We start from the raw sequence: 18,607 nt of genomic DNA on the forward strand, positions 1-18,607 counted from the left end.
TAAACCCAATGATCATCCCCACCCAGTGACCTGTTACCAGTTAAACCCGATGGTCATCCCCACCCAGTGACCTGTTACCAGTTAAACCCGATGATCATCCCCACCCAGTCACCTGTTACCAGTTAAACCCGATGGTCATCCCCATCCAGTGACCTGTTACCAGTTAAACCCGATGATCATCCCCACCCAGTTACCTGTTACCAGTTAAACCCGATGATCATCCCCACGCAGTGACCTGTTACCAGTTAAACCCGATGGTCATCCCCACCCAGTGACCTGTTACCAGTTAAACCCGATGGTCATCCCCACCCAGTGACCTGTTACCAGTTAAACCCGATGGTCATCCCCACCCAGTGACCTGTTACCAGTTAAACCCGATGGTCATCCCCACCCAGTGACCTGTTACCAGTTAAACCCGATGGTCATCCCCACCCAGTGACCTGTTACCAGTTAAACCCGATGGTCATCCCCACCCAGTCACCTGTTACCAGTTAAACCCGATGATCATCCCCACCCAGTGACCTGCTACCAGTTAAACCCGATGATCATCCCCACCCAGTGACCTGTTACCAGTTAAACCCGATGGTCATCCCCACCCAGTGACCTGTTACCAGTTAAACCCAATGGTCATCCCCACCCAGTCACCTGTTACAAGTTAAACCCGATGATCATCCCCACCCAGTGACCTGTTACCAGTTAAACCCGATGATCATCCCCACCCAGTGACCTGTTACCAGTTAAACCCGATGATCATCCCCCACCCAGTCACCTGTTACCAGTTAAACCCGATGATCATCTCCACCTAGTGACCTGTTACCAGTTAAACCCGATGATCATCCCCACCCAGTCACCTGTTACCAGTTAAACCCAATGGTCATCCCCTCCCAGTAACCTGTTACCAGTTAAACCTGATGATCATCCCCACCCAGTCACCTGTTACCAGTCAAACCTGATGATCATCCCCACCCAGTCACCTGTTACCAGTTAAACCTGATGATCATCCCCACCCAGTCACCTGTTACCTGTTAAACCTGATGATCATTCCCACCCAGTCACCTGTTACCAGTCAAACCTGATGATCATCCCCACCCAGTCACCTGTTACCAGTTAAACCCGATGATCATCCCCACCCAGTCAACTGTTACCAGTTAAACCCGATGATCATCCCCACCCAGTCACCTGTTACCAGTTAAACCCAATGGTCATCCCCACCCAGTCACCTGTTACCAGTTAAACCTGATGTTCATCTCCACCCAGTCACCTGTTACCAGTCAAACCTGATGATCATCACCACCCAGTCACCTGTTACCAGTTAAACCCAATGGTCATCCCCACCCAGTCACCTGTTACCAGTTAAACCTGATGGTCATCTCCACCCAGTCACCTGTTACCAGTTAAACCTGATGATCATCCCCACCCAGTCACCTGTTACCAGTCAAACCTGATGATCATCCCCACCCAGTCACCTGTTACCAGTTAAACCTGATGATCATCCCCACCCAGTGACCTGTTACCAGTTAAACCTGATGATCATTCCCACCCAGTCTCCTGTTACCAGTTAAACCTGATGATCATCCCCACCCAGTCACCTGTTACCAGTTAAACCTGATGATCATTCCCACCCAGTCACCTGTTACCAGTTAAACCTGATGGTCATCTCCACCCAGTCACCTGTTACCAGTTAAACCTGATGATCATCCCCACCCAGTCACCTGTTACCAGTCAAACTTGATGATCATCCCCACCCAGTCACCTGTTACCAGTCAAACTTGATGATCATCCCCACCCAGTCACCTGTTACCAGTTAAACCTGATGATCATCCCCACCCAGTGACCTGTTACCAGTTAAACCTGATGATCATTCCCACCCAGTCACCTGTTACCAGTTAAACCTGATGATCATCCCCACCCAGTCACCTGTTACCAGTTAAACCTGATGATCATTCCCACCCAGTCTCCTGTTACCAGTTAAACCTGATGATCATCCCCACCCAGTCTCCTGTTACCAGTTAAACCTGATGATCATCCCCACCCAGTCACCTGTTACCAGTTAAACCTGATGATCATCCCCACCCAGTCACCTGTTACTAGTTAAACCTGATGATCATCCCCACCCAGTCACCTGTTACCAGTTAAACCTGATGGTCATCTCCACCCAGTCACCCTTTACCAGTCAAACATCAACACTATACAGGCAAGTAAGTTTAGACAAATTCTGATGTAATCCATTCAGCCCAGTCAAGCAAGTGATATAATGAACATCATAACCAAACCAATGCAGTCAATCACATTAAGGTGATTATTTGGCTCAGCCACCTCTACTGATTCTCAATATATGAAATGAACTGACCTCAACTACTTTTGGTGTTGAAATTCAAAGGTTTTTAATGCCATTTTGTTAGATATATTGAAAATGACGCTGAATTCTGACCTCATGGTAAAAGAGATCAAGGGGTATTCTTACTTTTCTCTCCACCCCAACTCCCACCCTTCACTCCCGGCTCACCTGTCTCATCTCCCACAACGCAGGACAACTTACCAACACAGGATCGTCAGTGACATTTTAAACTGCAATGGAATTTGAACAAGCATCATCTAGAACAGCAAATATTCATCCTTCCTACTGCCCATCTCTGTTGATTCCCAACAGTAGTTGCATCATACTGAGTGATATTCAAGGTATGATGACAGATCAGGCTCTTACACACGTCTGTCACAGGATCAGCTGCTGCTCTTCCTGCAACCTGCAGCCCGAGGAGGACAGGGAGAATTAAACAGAGTCTCAGCATTTTGGGCTCCGCTCTGGTCACTGTGAGTCTCGACACCTTCAAGTGGATCTGCTGTTTGAGCAGCAAGTTCAAACTTCTTTACATTGTTTTATGAAGATGATTTTGAATATAGCAGCTAAAGAATGAAGTCAGTTTATGCAAACATTTGTTCCAAACTTATGTAAGGTTATTGAATCACTAACCCTTGGAGTGCTGACTCTGTGGAAGCCTGAGTATGCACGGAGACATTTTCCACATGAATGCAGCTCTTTCCATGAGGATAAGATGTTTCAGTGGAGAATTGTCAGGAGTGGCTTGTTCCCCATGTTGCAATTTAAGCTCGTTCCCAAAATAGTTCTACCATCAGTGTAATAAACACCCTCCTCTAGCTGACAAAGCCATCGCCAATAATTCTTATCAATGAAGATTATTCTTGTAATAAAAGGCTAAAAGTGTGCCCCAATGATAGGTTGTTCCTGTCACCATTACAAAAGATAGGGCTGGTCCCTTTGCCATACAGCATCCAGAAGACCAGAAGATATAGGATCAGAAATAGACTCTTCTGCCCCACCATTGAATCATGAGCTGATCTATTCTCCTACTCAGCCTCACTGCCCTGCCTTCTCCTCATAACGTTTGATGCCTTTGCTAACCAAGAACCCATCAATCACTGCCTTAAAAACACCCAATGTCTTGGCCTCCACAATCACCTGTGGCAACAAATTCCAGATTCACCACTCTTTTTTTGTTGAAAACTTTATTTATAATCGATAATAAATTATACATACAGAATACAATGCAATATATATTTTATCCCATAAAACCCCCCATCCCTAATCCTCCCAACCCATTACTAAACTACCCCAAAAATAAAGAAAGAAGAAAAAGAAATGGAGGAGAGCAATTAAGGCAATACACTCCGATATGTGTCACGGTTTGGGACCACACTACCCCTGTGTTACAGAGTTCTGTGTTGGCCTATGTGTTGTGTGGTTTTGTGTTGGAAAGTGACAGTTTGCCTTAGAGAGCCAAGGTGAAGGTGGAACTGCTGAGAGAGTAGGAGATGGACTGGGCATGTGCAGAAGATGATCTAGAAATTTCTGGACTTGGAAGACAAACCACCACTGGGTGTGGCTGTGAAGTGGAAGGAGGCCCAAGCAGTCACTGTCTGGGAGGCAATTTAGAATGTTGGGCATTTTAAAAGGGATGAACATTCTGAAGGCAGCCAGAAGGTTCCAGACCAAGCCATTGTTCCTCTTTCTGCAAGCAACATAAGAAGACAACTTCGAATCTTGTGCTCTCACTCTCTTCTCTCTCTGAATTTTGTTTATGATCTTTGCTTTGGTTGAGATCGAAGTTTCGTGAGTCTTGTGTGTTTTGTGTTTGTTTTCTGTCTAAGTTTTTCTGTGGGCTGGTTGGAAGTATAACTTAGACTTTAATTACATATGTTATATTTAGACTGGGGAATTTATTAGTTTTACACTGTTATAGAAATTTGCATAGTAACCAGTGGGCATTGTTATTAAAGGGAGATTTTGAATTCAAGTTTGAAGGTAAATTTTTGTTAATAAAGTTATTGTTCATCTTTATCCCTGTGTGCTGTACCTTCTTTGTGGTTGCTGGTTTGATGTAACATAATTTGGGGCTCATCTGGGATCAAACCAATTTGGAAGCTTTAGGGGCGATTGACTTGTGCTTAGTTATCAGGCGTCTGAGTTTGACTCAACCTCCAGCTTGAAATTAAAAATAAATGGTGAGTGTATAAATCACCAGCAGAAAAGCCAGTAACTATGAATATTGACCAGTTCATAGCAAACCCTTCAGTGGTTAATTTAAAAATGGCTAAAATGTCAAAACCTATGGTTATAGTTTGCAAGTTAAGAAAAAAAAGGAAATTGCCTGAAAGATTGTTAAGCATTTTGTAGGAAAGGGGGTATTTGAAGAAGCTGTATTAGAACAGTTTCCAAAAGGAGAAAACTTCAGAGGAAGTAAAGTTGGCTTTGAGAAAACTAGAGTTAGAGGAAAAAAGAAAGGCAGAAAGGAAAGCCGAACGGGAAGCAGTAAGGCAGGCAGAAATGGAGGAGAGAGAGAAAGAATGGAAGCATGAGCTAGAACTAGCTAAATTAAAGCTGACCCTAACGCAAGGAGAGGGAGAAGTCCAAAACCCATGTGCTAGTCAGGAGGAGAGGTTTCTGGTCAGTAGAGAAGTGAGGTTAGTTCCTCCATTTGAGGAAGCTGAAATAGACCAGTATTTTCAGCATTTTGAGAAAGTAGCTGTAAATTTAAAATGGCCACCATGGTCACTCCTGCTACAAAGTGTTCTTAAAGGGAAAACCCAACAGGTGTATTCGTATCTCATGGTACAACAAGCAGCTGATTACGAATTTGTAAAGCAGGCTATACTCTGATCTTATGAACTCGTCCCAGAGGCTTATAGACAAAAGTTCAGGAGTTTAAAAAAAGCAACAACCCAATCTTACCTGGACTTTGCTTATAGGAAGGTTGTGTGTTTTGATCGGTGCTGTGCCGCAATGAAAGTAGAAAAAAACTTTGATTTATTGAGGGAAATCATTCTGATTGAGGAGATTAAAAATTGTGTTCCTGACAATATTCAAGTGTACTTGGCAGAGAAAAATATAAAAACTTGGCAAGAATTGGCTAAATTCACAGAGGAACATGCTTTAACCCACAAGCCTAAGTGGACACCAGGGAAAACCTTTCAAAGGAATACTGCTGATAATCCAAGTAGAGTAGAAAGAAAATCTAGAAGTGAGGTTAAAGGAAGAGAGGAAGAGAAATGGGTGAAGGAAATTTTTTTGAGTGTTATTTCCCACTATTGTAAGAATCCAGGGCACATAATAGCAAATTGTCCTGTACTGTGTTCCTTTCTGCCTGTGTTCAGAGTGAGAAAGTTAGGGATATTTAAACCATTCATGACTGAAGGTTTCATTTTGGTTAAAGAAGGATCCAATCAAGTGCCAGTTAAAATCCTGCGGGATACTGGAGCAGCCCAATCGCTTGTATTAAGCAACATTTTGAATTTTGGTGAAGAGGCCGATACTGGAGATGTGAATTTAATTAAAGACATTGGTGGTGAAGCAAAGTCTATACCTTTGCATAGAATAGTGATGAAATCAGACTTAGTTAATGCCCCGGTTACGATAAGGATACGATCAAGTCTGCCAGTGGATGGAGTTTCTCTTTTGTTAGGGAATGATTTAGCAGAGGGTAAAGTCATACCTGCGGTGAAACTCACAAGTAAGCCATTGGTTTATGAGTCCGAAAAGGATTTGGAAATCTACCCTGCATGTGCCATTACTAGAGCCATGTCTAGAAAAAAGGTAGAGGTAGAGAAAGTCTGTGATAATCCTGTAGTGGAGGCAAGCATTGAGGACAAACCTCAGGATCCAGCTTTGCTGTTGTCAAGAGAAGAATTCTTCTTCTTTGGCTTGGCTTCGCGGATGAAGATTTATGGAGGGGTAAATGTCCACGTCAGCTGCAGGCTCGTTGGTGGCTGACAAGTCCGATGCAGGACAGGCAGACGCGGTTGCAGGGGAAAATTGGTTGGTTGGGGTTGGGTGTTGGGTTTTTCCTCCTTTGCCTTTTGTCAGTGAGGTGGGCTCTGCGGTCTTCTTCAAAGGAGGTTGCTGCCCGCCAAACTGTGAGGCGCCAAGATGCACGGTTTGAGGCGATATCAGCCTATTGGCGGTGGTCAATGTGGCAGGCACCAAGAAATTTCTTTAGGCAGTCCTTGTACCTCTTCTTTGGTGCACCTCTGACACGATGGCCAGTGGAGAGCTCGCCATATAAGACGATCTTGGGAAGGCGATGGTCCTCCATTCTGGAGACGTGACCTACCCAGCGCAGTTGGATCTTCAACAGCGTGGATTCAATGCTGTCGGCCTCTGCCATCTTGAGTACTTCGATGTTAGGGATGAAGTCGCTCCAATGAATGTTGAGGATGGAGCGGAGACAACGCTAGTGGAAGAGTTCTAGGAGCCATAGGTGATGCCGGTAGAGGACCCATGATTCGGAGCCGAACAGGAGTGTGGGTAAGACAATGGCTCTGTATATGCTTATCTTTGTGAGGTTTTTCAGTTGGTTGTTTTTCCAGACTCTTTTGTGTAGTCTTCCAAAGGCTCTATTGCCTTGGCGAGTCTGTTGTCTATCTCGTCGATCCTTGCATCCGATGAAATGGTGCAGCCGAAATAGGTAAACTGGTTGACCATTTTGAGTTTTGTGTGCCCGATGGAGATGTGGGGGGGCTGGTAGTCATGGTGGGGAGTTGGCTGATGGAGGACCTCAGTTTTCTTCAGGCTGACTTCCAGGCCAAACATTTTGGCAGTTTCCGCAAAACAGGACGTCAAGCGCTGAAGAGCTGGCTCTGAATGGGCAACTAAAGCAGCATCGTCTGCAAAGAGTAGTTCACGGATAAGTTGCTCTTGTGTCGTGGTGTGAGCTTGCAGGCACCTCAGATTGAAGAGACTGCCATCCGTGCGGTACCGGATGTAAACAGCGTCTTCATAGCTAGACAAAAGCATGATCCTGATCTTGCTGGGATAAGAGATAAGATTCTGTCTAACTAGGAAATTGAAACTGTGCCAGTAGGTAACTTTGTTCAAGATGGAATATTGGTGAGAAAGTGGAGACCACGAATGATACCTGGCAGTGAAAACTGGGCAGTAATAAGGCAAGTTGTAATTCCCAACACTTTCAGGAACGAAATATTAAAGTTGGCTCGTAGAACACCTTTAGGAGGCCATCTTGAAGTGAAGAAGACGGTAGAAAAGATAAGGAAACAGTTTTATTGGCTGAAATTAAGAAAGGATGTTGTGAACTTTTGTAGAACCTGTCACACTTGTCAACTGATGGACAAGCCTTATCAAGGACCACCAGTGGCACATTTATAACCCATTCCTGCTTTCAGGGAGCCCTTCTCAAAAGTGAAAGTGGATTGTGTTGGCCCATTGCCAAAAATCAAAGCAGGAAATTAATATTTGTTAACACTCATGTGCACAGCTTCAAGGTTTCCAGAGGCTATTCCCCTGAGAAACATTAAAGCGAAGATGATTGTGAAGGCTGTGCTAAAATTTTTCACACTGTTTGGCCTACCAAGGGAAATTCAATCAGACCAAGGGAGTAGTTTTATTTCAACAGGTGGTGTATGAATTGGGAGCCCATCAAATTGTGTCGTCTGCCTATCATCCTGAAATTCCAGGGGCCTTGGAAAAGTTCCATTTAACTGTGAAAAATATGATGAGGGCTTATTGTGTGGAAAATAAAAAGGATTGGGATGAAGGAATCCATTTGTTATTGTTTGCTGTTAGAGAGGCAACTCAGGAGTCTTTTGGCTTTAGTCCATTTGAGTTGGTGTTTGGTCATGAAGTCAGGGGTCCATTACTATTGTTGAAGGAACAGTGGATACATAATGATATAGAATCAAATCTGTTGGATTATGTTTTCAATTTTAAAAACAGATTACATCAGGCTTGCGAGATGGCAAGGAAAAATTTTAAAACTGCTCAGGGAAAAATGAAAATTCGGTTTTAGCGTTGCAACATTTTGATGTGTATATTTGTACTGCTCAAAAACCATTAATATATACTGATCATAATCCATTATTTTTTCTGTTTAAAATTAAAAATAAGAACAGACGGTTATTGAACTGGAGCTTAATGTTACAAGAGTATGATTTAATTATTACACACATAAAGGGGACAGATAACATAATAGCAGATTGTTTGTCAAGATGTTAATCTGGGTAGATATGAATCTAATTACATATTTACTGTACAAAATGGAGTATTTATTTTATTTATGTAATACTTCCATTAATTGTTAAAAAATTGTTCTTGTGGACCTAATCTTTTTTTAGCAGGGGAGGTGTTACAGAGTTATATGTTTTGTATTGGCCTATGTGTTGTGTGGTTTTGCGTTGGAAATTGACAGTTTGCCTTAGAAAGCCAAGGTGAAGGTGGACTGCTGAGAGAGTGGGAGACGGACTGAGCATGTGCAGAAAATGATCTAAAAATTTCTGGTCTTGGACGATAAACCACCTTTGGGGATGCTGTGGAGTAGAAGAAGGCCCAAAGCATGAGTCATGGTCTGGAGGACAGTTTAGAATGTTGGGATTTCAGAAAGGGATGAACATTCCGAAAGAAGCCAGAAGGATGCGGATCAAACCATTGTTCCTCTCTCTGCAAGCAACACAAGACAGCTTTGAATTTTGTGCTCTCTCTCCTTCTCTCTCTCAAATATCTTTTGGCTTCAGTTTACCAAACAAACTGAATTTTGTTTACGATCTTTGCTTTGGTTGAGATCGAAGTTTTGTGAGTCTTGTGTGTTTTGTGTTTGTTTTGTGTCTAAGTTTCTCTGTGGACTGGTTGGAAATATAACTTAGACTTTAATTACATATGTTATATTTAGACTGGGGAATTTATAAGTTTTACACTGTTATAGAAATTTGCATAGTAACCAATGGGCATTATTGTAAAAGGGGAGATTTTGAATTAAAGTTTGAAGGTGAATTTTTGTTTATAAAGTAATTGTTCATCTTTACCCCTGTGTGAAATGCCTTCTTTGTGGTTGCTGATTTGATCTTTTAACACCTGTATGGGAAAATATTTTAGCAATTAGAAAATCCTGACTGAATATATTCCACCCTCCCCCCCCCCCCCCGCATCTCTGTACTAATCAGACACCCTTCAATCCTGAAATTATGACTCTCCCACCATAGGAAACAACCTTTCTACATCTGTCCTCTGTCCACCTCTTTCAACATTCAGAATGTTTCAATGAAATCCCCCCCACCCCCCCCCCCCATTCTCCTAAATTTCAATGAATACAGGCCGAGGAGTCAAATACTCTTCATATGATAATCCCTTTCATTCCCTGAATCATCATGGTGAACCTCCTCTGAATGTCCACCAATGTCAGCACATCCTTTCTTAAATGAGGAGCCCAAAACTACTCACAATACTCCAAGTGAGGTCTCACCAATGCCTTATAAACCTTCAACATTACATCTCTTCTCTTATATTCTATTCCTCTTGAAATGAACGCCAGCATTACCTATACCTTCTTCACCACTGACTTAACATGTAAGTTTAGTTTCAGACTATCCTGTACGAGGACTTGAATGACCCTCTGCATCTGGGTATTTTAAATTTTCTCCCCATTTAAAAAAAAATCATCTGCCTATATACTTACCATATACTTACCAACATTGTATTTCATTTGCCACTTCTCTGTTCATTCTCCTAATCTGTCTAACTCCTTCTGCAGCCTCCCTGTTTCAGTAGCCCCAACTATCTTTCGTGGAAAAACACCTTGGACGACAACTCCTTCAGCTAACGATCAGCACAAAATGTTCTCATCACCAGAACTTACCGATAAGCACCAAGACCACAGAGCCATTGAATACTACAGCACAGAAACAGATCCTTCTGTCCAATCCCATTCATCTGCACTGGGACCATATCCCATCACACCCATCCACAGGTACCCATCCATGTACCTGTCCAACCTTCTCTTAATTGTCAAAATCAAACCCGCCTCCACCACTTCCGCTGGCAGTGCATTCCACACTCTCACCACCCTCTGAGTGAAGAAATTCTCCCGATGTTCCTCTTAAACATTTCACCTTTCACGCTTAACCCATGTCCTTCAGTTCTTGTCTCACCCAAACTTAGGGGGAAAAGCCTTCTTGCCTTTACTCCTCATAATGTTATACTGATATCAAAACTCCTCTCATTCTCTGACACTCCAGCAAAACAAATTCTAATCTATTCAGCCTTACCCTTTAACTTTGCTTTTGAAGTACTGGCAACATCTTTGTAAATTTTCTCTGCACTCTATTAATCTTCTTTTAAAATTTTATTTATAAATGTTTTACAATATTACAAATCATTTTCAAATGCATGTGGTGTACATAAGAAAAAAGTAAAAAAGAAAGACCCCCCCTATAAACACACCACCATCCCCCTTTTAATCCCCTACTAAGCTAAAAAGTATAGGACGAGATCTTCAACAGGGGCACTCCTTACTATAAGGCTTCTTCTAGTATACAGAGACCATTGAGAGAAAGGGAATGTCTGAGTTTCATTTAAATATTCATTCCCACACTTTGTAAATATGGGCACCATATTTTCCAAAATGTATGGTATTTATCTCTTAAATTATAAGTAATTTTCTCATGTGGTATACAACTTGGAACTTTCACATGCCATCTCTCCAATCTCAAATCTATATCAGACTTCCAAGTTATAGCAATACATTTTCTAGCTATTGCTAAAGCAATTTGAACAAACTTCACTTGATTGATATTCAATTTTAATTTAGGTGTAACCCCTCTAATGTGGGAATTTAATTTCTGTTATTTGACACTCTTTCAATCTTATTGACATTTTTTGAGTACGTAGGTGACCAAATCTGCACATAATACTCCAAATTTCAACGTAACATGCCAACTCCTGTATTCAACACTTATTTCTGAAGGCCACTTTAAAAGTATTGTATATTTATATTCTGTTGAACCCTCCACAGCTCCCTACCATTTATCATTTAAGTCCTACCCTGGATGTCCTCCCAAAGTGTATGACCTTTCACTTGTTCGCATTAAATTGAATCTGCCATTTTTCTAGGTCAAGAAATAAAACCTCAAGAAAGAAATCAGGAAAGCTAAAAAAAAACACAAGGTTGTTTTGGCAGACAATGTGAAATAAAGTCCTAAGGGTTTCTACAGATATATTAAGAGCAAAAGGATAGTAAGGACAAAATTGGTTCCCTTAAAGAACAGAGCGGTCGGCTTTATATGGAGCCAAAAGAGATGGGAGAGATCTTAAATGCTAGTTTTTCATCAGTATGCACTCAGGAAACAGGCATGGAGTCATGGGAAGTAAAAAAACAAGCAGTGAGGACATGGAACCTGTACACATTCAAGAGGAAGAAGTACTTGCTGTCTTAAAGCAAACAAAGGTAGATAAACTCCCAAGGCCTGACAAGATATTCCCTCGTACCTTGAGGGAGGCTAGTGTAGAAATTGCAGGGGCTCTGGCAGAAATATTTAAAATGTCCTTAGCCACAGGTGTGGTGCCGGAAGATTGGATGGTAAAAAAGGCTCCAAAAATAACCCTGGAAATTTTAGGTTGGTGAGCCTAAGATCAGTAGTAGGTAGATTATTGGAAGGTGTTCTAAGATATTGGATATACAATTATTTAATAGGCAGAAACTGATTAGGTATAGTCAACACGGCTTTGTGCATGCTAGGTCGTGTTTAATCAATATTGTAGAGTTTTTCAAGGAGGTTACCAGGAAAATTGATGAAGGAAAGGCTGTGAATGTTGTCTACATGGACTTTAGAAAGGCCTTTGACAAGGTCCCACAGGAAGATTCATACACTAGGCATTTGTGGTGAATTAGTGAGCTGGATTTGACTGGCTGATGGGAGAAGCCAGAAAGTAGTGGTAGATGATTGCTTCTCAGACTGGAGGTCTGTGACTAGTTTTTGTGCCACAGGGATCTGTGTTGGGTCCATTGTTGTTTGTCATCTATATCAATGATCTGGATGATAATATGGTAAATTGGACCACAAGTTTGCAGATGACACTAAGATTGGAGGCGTTCTGGACAACGAAGAATGTTTTCAAAATTTGCAGAGGGATCTGGACCAACTGAAAAAATGGCAGACAAGGGTGAGGTGTTGCATTTTGGAAGGAGAAACCAAGAAAGTAGGGCACTATAGAGTGCAGTAGAACAGAGGGTTCTGGGAATAGAAATACATAATTCCCTGAAAGTGGTGTCAAAGGTGGATAGGGTTATAAAGAGAGCTTTTGGCATATTGGCCTACATATTTCAAAGTATTGAGTATGGGAGTTGAGATGTTATGATAAAGTTGTATAAGAGAGGCCAAATTTGGAGTATTGTGTGCAGTTTTGGTCACCTAAATACAAGGAAAGATATCAATAAGATAAACAAAGTGCAGAGAAGATTCACTATCATGTTGCCTGGACTTCAGGAACTGAGTTTCGGGGAAAGGTTAATAAGTTAGGACTTTATTCCCAGGAGCGTAGAAGAATGAAGGGAGATTTGAGAGACATATTTAAAATTATGAGGGAGATAGACAGAGTAAATAGAGATAGGGTTTTTGCATTGAGGGTAGGTGAGTTACAAACCAGAGGACATGGGTTAAGAGTGAAAGGATAAAAGTTTAGGGAAAACATGAGGGGGAAATTCTTCACACAGAGAATGGTTGGAGTGTGGAATGAGCTGCCAGCCAAGGAGGTAAATGCAGGCTCAATATTAACATTTAAGAAGAATTTGGACTGGTAGATGGATGGGAAAGGTGGAAAGAGTTTTGGCTGGGTGCAGGTCAGTAGGCAAGGCCAAAAAAAAATTGGCACAGATTAGAAGGGCTGAAGGGGCCTGTTTCTGTTCTGTAGTGTTCCATGATTCTATGGTCCAGATCCCACTGCAAGCTTTGAAAGCCTTTCTTGCTGTCCACTACATCCCCAATTCATTTCATCCTCTACATTTCTGTTGTGTATTACCCTGAGAATATCCCTTCCCAATTTACTCTCCCACTACCAGCCTAATCCCATCATAATTAGCCCTTTCCCAATTAAACACTTCCCTCTTTATCCACTCCTTGTCCATATCTAGCTAAAGGTCAAGGGTAAAACATGAAAGTCTGCAGATACTGTGGCTGAAGTAAAAAACACAATACTGGATAAGCTCAGCAGGTCAAACAGTGTACTTTATGTAGCAAAAGTAACCAACATTTCTAACAATAGGGGAGTTGAGGTCTCCAAAATGCTCCCCCACCTAGAGGACTGTCACCTGACTGAGTTCATTACTCAGTACTAGATCTAATACTGCCTCTCCTCTCGTTGGCTTCTCCACAAACTGTGTCCGAAATCCTTCGTGAACACACCTGACAAATTCTGTCCTATCTGAACCTTTTGAACTTTGGACGTACCAGTCAATATTGGGAAAGTTGAAGTCTCCCACAAAAATGATACTGTTATATTTTACCCTTTCCAAAATCTGCTGACTTACCAGTATCCCCGTGGCTTTTGGGGGCCTGTGGAATATTCCCAATAGAGTGATTGTTCCCTTGCTTTTTCTGACTTCCATCCACACTGGTTCAGTGTATGATCCTTCCACAATGTCCTCCCTTTTTGCAAGTGTGATACTATCCCTGATTAGAAATACCACTCCCCTCCCCCTTTTTTACCTCCCTCCCTATGCTTTTAAATACGGTACTTAAACTTCAGATCTTGCATCAGCCATGTCTCTAATGGCCACAGCTTTGTAACTCCATGTACTGACCATGTTCTTATTCTTAATACTTCTTCCATTAAAGTACACACATTTCAACTCATCGAACTAGCTACATCTTCCATCCACAGCCCATCATTCTGCACATGGCACCTACCTTTTCACCACCCCACAAGGATAATGGTCCTTCTCCATTTCCGGTGCAACCCATCCCTTTTGTAAAGGTCATACCTTCCTCAGAAGAAATCTCGGTGATCTACAAATCTGAACCCCTGCACCAACCCCTCAGCCACACCATAATTTCCTATTCTTGCCCTCACTGGCATTTGGCACAAGCAGCAAATCCAGAGACAACCATTCTTGTGGTCCTGCTCTTTACATTCCTTCCTAACTCCCTATATTCACTCTTTAGGATCTCATTCCTTTCTTATCTGTGTCATTGGTACCAGCGTGTACCACGACATCTGGCTGCTCAACCTCCCTCTTCAAAATTCTATGGAGTTAATGTCTCTGACCTTGGCACCGAGGAGGCATCATATCATCTGAGTGTTTCAATCCTTTCTATCGGATCTCCTATCTGTTTCCTGAACCATGCATCCCCTATCACTTTTACTCTCCTCCTTCCCACCCTTCCTCTCCAAACCATGGACTAGACTCTGTGCCAGACACCTGCAGCTTTTCAGCTTTTCCATGGTAGGTCATTCACCACCCACCCCACCCCCACCACTAACAGTAACCAATATGTTATGCATATCATTTAAAATTTAAATCAGATGCACAGCACAGTACAGACCCGGCTGGCCCATCAGCGCGTGCTACCTCATTGCACTCCATTATCCTACAACCCCCGTGAATTTTGAAGTGTGGGAAGAAACAGGAGTACCTGGGGAAAACCTATGCAGAAGCTGTGAGAAGGTGCAAATTCCTTACAGAGCACACCGGATTTGAAACTGGGTCTCTGGTGCTACAATAGCATACAAACTGCCACGCTAAAGGTGAACAGTTGTAGGGGTGCCCTGCATTGACTTTCCCTCTGTTGACAGTAGCCCAGCCTCCTACCTCCTTGTGTGGGATTGCCTCACTGTAACTCATGTTAATTCCCCCAGCATGCCTCCGAATAATCCAGAGTTCTTCCAGCTATGTGTTACCTCTCTCAGCCTGTCTCAGATTTCCCACGTTCTGCAGGAGGAGTATACTACTGTCCTAGCTGCCATTCTCACTGCTCAGACTGTGCACAAGGACAGACCTTACCTGACCTCACCTGCTCTTACCTCTGCCTTCTTAATGTCAGCGATAACCCGATAGACCATTCACAGGGCAACCCTTCTTACCTAATGTGGTAAACTACTGTTATGCTATGATTGGCTTCTGCCAGCTGGACATGCCTCCCGAGACCAATCCTACCCTTTGCATGTTCTCCATTCCACTCTTCCTTGATCAGTTGGTGAGGTTGTCGGTGGTTCCAGTCTATAGTTAATAAAAGCCTATCAGTTTCACAACTTCAGTCTTTAATAATTATTGATGGTGCATCACCTCACTATGTATTTTATGGCAAATAAAAAAACCAAATGAACAACATTGTATTTCTGTGGAATCTTAGTGGAGCAAAACAGCCTCAAGGAGATTTACAGACTCAAGAATCCAGAGCAAAAATCAATCTGCTGGAAGAACTCAGCAGGTCGAGCAGCAACTGTGGGGACAACAGGATGGTCGCCATTTTATGTTGAGACCCTGCATCAGGTCCCCTCATCCCTCCCTCTCAGCTCTTTATACTGCCCATCTCCCCTCTCCACTCTCAGTCCTGATGCAGGGTCTCGACCTGATACGTTGACCATCCCTTTGCCTCCACAGATGCTGCTTGACCCACTGTGTCCCTCCAGCAGTTTGTTATGTGCTCAGGGTGATTTACACACGTTGGATTTAATCCCGTCTTGTTGGGGGTTTGAACCATCCCCTGTGCCCCCTATATGAACACTCCCCTCTGCTGGCCATTGCCAGGTACTGCCTCACACTGACACAGCTGCTGTGTTGGGAGCTCACACTTCATTCACAGTGAACCAGCCACATTAACTCCAACATTAGGCTCCCCTTCCCATTCACTGGTTTGTATTTAACATATACTGTTCACAGCTTTGGTCCAGTCCTGGGTCCCCAGTCAATAATTCCCACCCAGGGAGTCCACTGATCAAATCTTTCACTTAACCCATTCTGCCTTTGCTCCTGTTTACACATGGTTCGTTCACATTTACAGTTGGGGAATTAATAAGATGTCTTTATCAGTGTCATTGTCTGTCTTTTTGTTTTCCAGATGACTGAAAATGTATTCTCCTTGTAAAATAAAGAGGCTGATGCATCACAACACTTGGTGTCCAAGGTAATTCTTAATCAGAAGAAGAAATGGTCACTGATCATCATCTCACGGTGACTTATAATGCTTGGGATTCAGAATAAGTTGATAAAGTACTAAATGGGTGAGGACATTTTGAGATCAGGGAAGAGGTGGTGGTGGGCCTTTTGAAGAGCATTTCGGTGGATGTCCGCAAGGCCTGATGGGATGTATGAAAAATAATTGGAAGAGATGTGAGGAATTTGTCTGGGCCTTGAGAAAGATCTTTGTATCCTCATGACCAATAAAACACAGTGTAGTGGTGAAGTATGTTATTCTGGGTGCAAGTCAGTGAACAGAGGTGTTACACAGGGAGAGATGTTGTGACCTCTGTGTTTCATGATACATACACAAACACGCACATAGACACACACATGCACGCACACACCAAGCACACACACACATGCACACACAAACACATGCACACACACATTCAGATTCAAACACACACACACATGCTCACATACACACTAGCATGCAACACACACAAACACACATGCATACCTGCACGCACATATGTACGCACGCATGCACATACGTACGCGCGCACGCACACACGCTTGGAATATTTTATAAATATTTTATAAATGTATAAATATCTAAATACAAGATTGTCTTCCATTCAAATCTAAACTATAATACATATATAGTATTTTATTTTATACCCTACCAACCTTTCCCACCCCTCCCCCCAAACTAATAACCCCCAAGAAGTAAAACAAAAAAAAGTATAGAAAATAAAGAAATGGATACAAAATAGAGAAGTAAGAAAGAAGAAAATTACACCTGGTTATTAAAATTACAATCAATTTCATCAAATTTTGCTTCTACAATATTAAACCTATAAACACCAAAGAGTTGATAAAGTCTTGAGGTTAAGGGGTTAATTTCATCATGTGATACCTATAATATATAGATATGAATACCAAACATTTAAGAAATTATTATATTTATTCCTTAACTATATAACCATATAACCACTTACAGCACAGAACAGGCCAGTTCGGCCCTACTAGTCCATGCCGTAGCAAATCCCCACCCTCCTAGTCCCACTGACCAGCACCCGGTCCATACCCCTCCAGTCCTCTCCTCTCCATGTGATGATCCAGTCTTTCCTTAAATGTAACCAATGATCCCGCCTCGACCACGTCTGTCGGAAGCGCATTCCACATCCCCATCACCCTTTGCGTAAAGAAATTTCCCCTCATGTTCCCCTTATAATTTTCCCCCTTCAATCTTAAACATGCCCTCTAGTTTGAATCTTCCCCCATTCTTAATTGAAAAAGCCTATCCACATTTACTCTGTCTGTCCCTTTTAAAATCTTAAACACCTTTATCAAGTCCCCTCTCAATCTTCTACGCTCCAGAGAAAAAAGCCCCAGTCTGCACAACCTTTCCCTCTAACTCAAACCTTGAAATCCTGTCAACATTCTCGTGAACCTTCTCTGCACTCTCTCTATTTTGTTTCTATCTTTCCTATAATTTGGTGACCAAAACTGTACACAGTACTCCAAATTTGTCCTCACCAATGCCTTGTACAATTTCCTCATAACCTCCCTACTCTTGAATTCAATACTCCGAAATGTGAAGGCCAACATTCCAAATGCCTTCTTCACCACACCATCTACCTGAGTATCAGCTTTGAGGGTACTATTTACCACAACTCCTAAATCCCTTTCTTGCTCTGCACATCTCAATTGTCTACCATTTAATGCACATGATCTATTTAGATTTGCCTTTCCAAAATGTAACACCTCACACTTATCTGTATTAAATTCCATCAGCCATTTCTCAGCCCTCACCTCCAGCCTTCCTGAATCACCTTTTAATCTACGGTAATCTTCCTCACTGTCCACAACACCACCAATCTTTGTATCATCCGCAAACTTGCTTATCCAATTCTCCACCCCTACTTCCAGATCGTTAATATATATAACAAACAATAGTGGACCCAGGACTGATCCCTGAGGAACTCCACTAGTCACTGGCCTCCAATTGGACAAACAATTTTCTACCACTACTCTCTGACACCTCCCATCCAACCATTGCTGAATACATTTCACTACCTCCCTATTTATACCTAATGCCTCCACCATTTTTCCTAACCTCCTGTGGGGAACTTTGTCAAAAGCTTTACTAAAGTCTAAATAGACAACATCCACAGCTTTCCCTTCAT

At 42.3% G+C, this 18,607-nt stretch overlaps 1 protein-coding gene and 1 long non-coding RNA gene across 3 annotated transcripts in view; one reads left to right on the forward strand and one right to left on the reverse strand.

The window, feature by feature from the left end:
* The window catches only part of LOC138737176 (EH domain-containing protein 3), a 125,949-nt gene that overhangs the window by 91,063 nt on the left and 16,279 nt on the right, over window positions 1–18,607 (reverse strand). The window lies entirely within an intron of this gene.
* On the forward strand, window positions 1,687–16,698 carry LOC138735565 (uncharacterized). Of its 2 annotated transcripts, none has more exons than XR_011339776.1 (2): window positions 1,687–4,129; window positions 16,354–16,698. It is a non-coding gene; the product is annotated as an uncharacterized lncRNA (long non-coding RNA). The 2 variants fall into 2 exon arrangements; XR_011339777.1 differs by having other exon boundaries at window positions 1,687–2,811.

Source organism: Narcine bancroftii, chromosome 6 (genome assembly GCF_036971445.1).
Source record: "Narcine bancroftii isolate sNarBan1 chromosome 6, sNarBan1.hap1, whole genome shotgun sequence".
Lineage (NCBI taxonomy): Eukaryota > Metazoa > Chordata > Chondrichthyes > Torpediniformes > Narcinidae > Narcine > Narcine bancroftii.